The sequence below is a fragment of the Cibotium barometz genome, chromosome 37 (genome assembly GCF_041138505.1).
Source record: "Cibotium barometz isolate CiBa-2024 chromosome 37, ASM4113850v1, whole genome shotgun sequence".
Lineage (NCBI taxonomy): Eukaryota > Viridiplantae > Streptophyta > Polypodiopsida > Cyatheales > Cibotiaceae > Cibotium > Cibotium barometz.
The window spans coordinates 15,345,560-15,349,788 of NC_141082.1; positions in this window are offsets into that span (position 1 = coordinate 15,345,560).

The window sequence follows — 4,229 nt, forward strand, 5'->3', positions numbered from 1 at the left end:
AATGAGTTGTTCTCCAACAAATCCTTTGAGCCTTGAATGTGATGATTCTCCCTTTCCATGTTGCTTATTATTATTTGGGCTTCCTAGAACTGTGCTTCATACTATTCGATTTTGGAGGTGTGGGCTTGCAATAACTTGAGAGTGCTAAAAATGATGGACCCCGCATAAGCATGTGCCACTTTTGGCTCTGAAGTGGAGGGGGCTTCCTCTTTTATTAAAACCTTCTTTTCTTCTTTGGAAAGCGTTTTAAATTGCCCAGACAAATGAGTTAGGTACATAGCCATGTCCCCTTCTTAGGTGTCTTCTTACTTCTTCTCCTTATCCTCTTGTATAATATTTGTGGGCATTGTCTCTTCCTTGATGTCCTACCCCTTCTTATCCGTCTTTACATCTTTTGTGTCAATGTCTACCTCTTTTCCTAATTGTTCTATCATTTGGCCTTGCTCATTGATGGGGTGATGACAAATGACTTTCTCCTTCGTTTCTTTGGCCTCTCTGATTCTTGTTTACCTTCATGTTCTAGCTAGGCTCCTACTCATCTATGGGGGTTTACTATGGGGCTTCTATTCCTCCTTTAGAGTTGAGCCAGTCGGCCTTTGCATTTGTGGCAAACTGGTTTGTGGCTTGCATGCCTTGATAAAAGGCTCACCTCAAGTGCACACACACATTAAGCACTTACACATGTAAGCAAGCAACTCAACTAGACTCCATAGCTAATGACAACATAAACATGAAAGCATGCAAGAATTAAGAAGTGATTAAGACAAGAAAAAAGGAAGGAGCTCCCAAGCTTGAGCTTAATTGTAGATTGTATTAGCAAAAAGTATCTTTACATAATCCCACAAGTCACTTCTATATAATTGGGCTTTGCTCGGTCACCCCACACTTATGGGGTGCCCCAAAACATGTTCTCATGACAACCTCAAGCCTTATATGGGTTGGCTTTTATTGCAATGTCAAAAGAGCCACCAAGTGACCCATGAGCCAACCACCCTCCCTAAATTTCCATCACCAACTCCTACTTCATCATAGCCTCCACATCCACTTTCATTGGCCTTCCATCCTTGGGACCATCCCATACCCACCTCCACGATACACTCAAGGATGCTGTTGATTGGTCTCTCACATACGATCTCCTTCCACCAGAATCGACACATGATTTTGCATAGCCCCCAATGCTTTAGACATTGAAACTCACTTAATGGTGGGTCGAGGTACGTCGGCCATGTAGTCTAAACTTCCATGCTTTGCATCCTCCAGAAACAAGAGAAGAGGGTTGGGAGTTTAGCCATTCCCAATAATTACTTTAGGGCTTCCCTTGATACTACAAGAAGAATGCCAAGCTCGAAGCAGAGCTCAAGAAAGCTACACGTGAAATCCATCGGCTTCATAATAATGAGCTTGTGGTAGCCAAAGTGAAGCCACTGAGGAGGAGCTAGCTCACACAAGCAGGACATGGATGCCCTCCAACTTTAATACCAAGCTCTAGAGACTACCAAACATGCGATCAGTTTCTAGGGCCTGTGGGCCCAAAGAGACCAACTCTTTTGGCCCTAAAGACGGCAAATCTTGGCAACCCTCTAACTTTAATACCAAGCCCTACAGACTACCAAAGCTTGTAGGGCAGCCCATGCACTCGCAACCCAAAGAGACTAACTCTTAGATGAGCTCAAGCAACCCTCTAACTTCAATACCAAGCCCTACAGACTACCAAAGCTTGTAGGCAGCCCATGCACTCGCAACCCAAAGAGACTAACTCTTAGATGAGCTCAAGCAAGCTAAAGCTGAAGGAGCCCAAGCAGTCTATGCGGTTGACAACTTGTAAAGGAGTGTGATGCTACCCTTGCCACAACACATGAGGCAACCAAAGGTCTTACTAAATTACACGAGGAGTATAGTCATGCAATGAGCAAACCAGCCCCATCAGGAAGTAGCCTACCAAGACCTCTTCCACCACAAAGAAGCCTCATCAACTAAACCGTGGCCCTTTATCTGTTTTCTTCTTTAACCAAGCCATCTCATTCTTGGAAACCACCCTCTTATACTCCCTTGAATCCCATCCGCTTGTGTCTAACATGGCCACTTGGTGTCACATGTTTGTGAATTCTACACTCTTTACTGAGGAAGATCACTTCCTCCACTTCAAGGCACCCACCCTCCCCAACTTCCCCACTCAACTTCCCCATCCATATAGACTTACTTCACTTGGCCATGGTAGCCACCATGAAGACCCTTGTTCATCGAGCATAGTGAAGTTTACTTTCTACCAGCTTTGTAACATGCCCAATAATTAGTACAACCTATTGGACATCCCTTGGCTCTATCATATAGTCTACTCTTACCTTGAACAAGTCCCACCACTGGGGGAATCCACCATCCATGTAGCCCTACCACCACAAAACATCTCCCCCACCACGGATGAGTCATAGGAGGCCTTTGCCTTTTTCCAAAGCCATAAGCCAGACAATGAGGAGGACAACCAAGTTCTCAAAAGGAAACCAAGGTTTCCAGCATCGGTCCTTTAGAGAAGAAGCCCCATAAGCCAATCAAGCCCCCTCTTTGAACACTTTGGTCAATAATAAAGTTGACCCCTAAGAGTAAAACCCACCCAGCTCTCCAAGTGTGGTCTGACTCTAAACCTCACCCATAACCCTCCCATCAAGCTATCAGCAACATCTTCCATAGGAGCCCCTACCTCGTCCACCGTTCAATCCCCATAGCATTGATCTTCTCCAATAACTTAACCACCTCATTAACTGTATCCACACGAGCTCCCAATCCTCAAATCATTCCACAAGGGGCCGGATCTCAGTGAAGGCGATGGGAAGGGCCCAACTATCCTTTCCTATCCATGAACATTAGCTCACATCCCCACCTTCTGTGCACATTCCAACGTAACCTCCATACTTACCTGGACACACCCTTCAACATGGTCAAAATGTATATGGTGAATCAACATATATATCATCTACTTGCCCAATGGAGGATCTACCACTCGCGCGGCACATTAGAGGGCACTTTGTTGATCCAAGGGACTACCCAACCACATGTCATATAGAAGTCAACCTGAGTGGCATATGCCCTATCTCCTCAATGATCACCAAAAAAAAGTAGGAGTACGTGGCCGCATCCAGAGAAGTCTGCACATTAACCCCAACAACTAAACACCTATCAATTTAAAGGAGGTGGTCTTGGTGCAAGTTCTTGCATATGGAAGGAAAGGGGCTTGCCTATAACTTCCCATACATTGATGGCTCCACACCCCGCACCACCATGAAGATGTGGCTCGAAATGAAGAACTTCAATGACCTTTACTATGCCTATAACTTTCCATACATTAATGGCCCCACACCCCTCACCCACCATGAAGATGTGGCTCTAAATGAAGAACTTCAATGACCTTTACTATGTCTATAACTTTCCATACATTAATGGCCCCACACCCCCCACCACCATGAAGATGTGGCTTTGAATGAAGAACTTCAATTATTTTTACTATGCCAAGGTCCTTGACCTTGCTATCATCGCACATGTCGGTTCTTCTAGCTCATTTTCCATATCCTTGAGCAAGTGCTGACAATCTCAATGAAGGTGCTAACTTTCATTAGCAATTATTATGTCATGGTGAAATACTTATAGCGGTCAAAGAGTGGTCACTTTCACGGCGGATAATACCGAGTTTTGAAATCCCTTTGAGGTTATGTATCAAGCTGGTGTTCCTAAAAGCCCTTCATCACATCTTTCTATGAGATTGATAGTATCTTTGGTACCAATGCGGGTTGATAAGTCTCACCCCTTGCTAGGTTCTATCTACTTTCCACATTTTTTATGAGCCCACTTTTGGTACAAAACCCTTGTCCCAGGATACCACACATAAGCATACAAAAAAGAGTTGAAGAAAGCAATGTGTTGGAGTTTTCACCATAAGAATCTTCTACATGGGCCCACCTTTTGCCTAATACCCATGCATGCCCCCTATAATATAAACATGGGCTCTACATATAATAGACACATAGGCATCACTCATTTAGAACCTACATTAAGCTTCATCATTGAGACAACTCTCTAATAACATTTATGTATGGGGGAACCATGGCATGCACAAGCCTAGCCCATGGTACGACCCATTGTTTAGACCTTCCTAAAATTTACAAGAACCTTTCATAACCTTGTCTTCAACCACAACAACCATTAATAAACACTAGCTTTATCTTGAGTGCTCATCAACA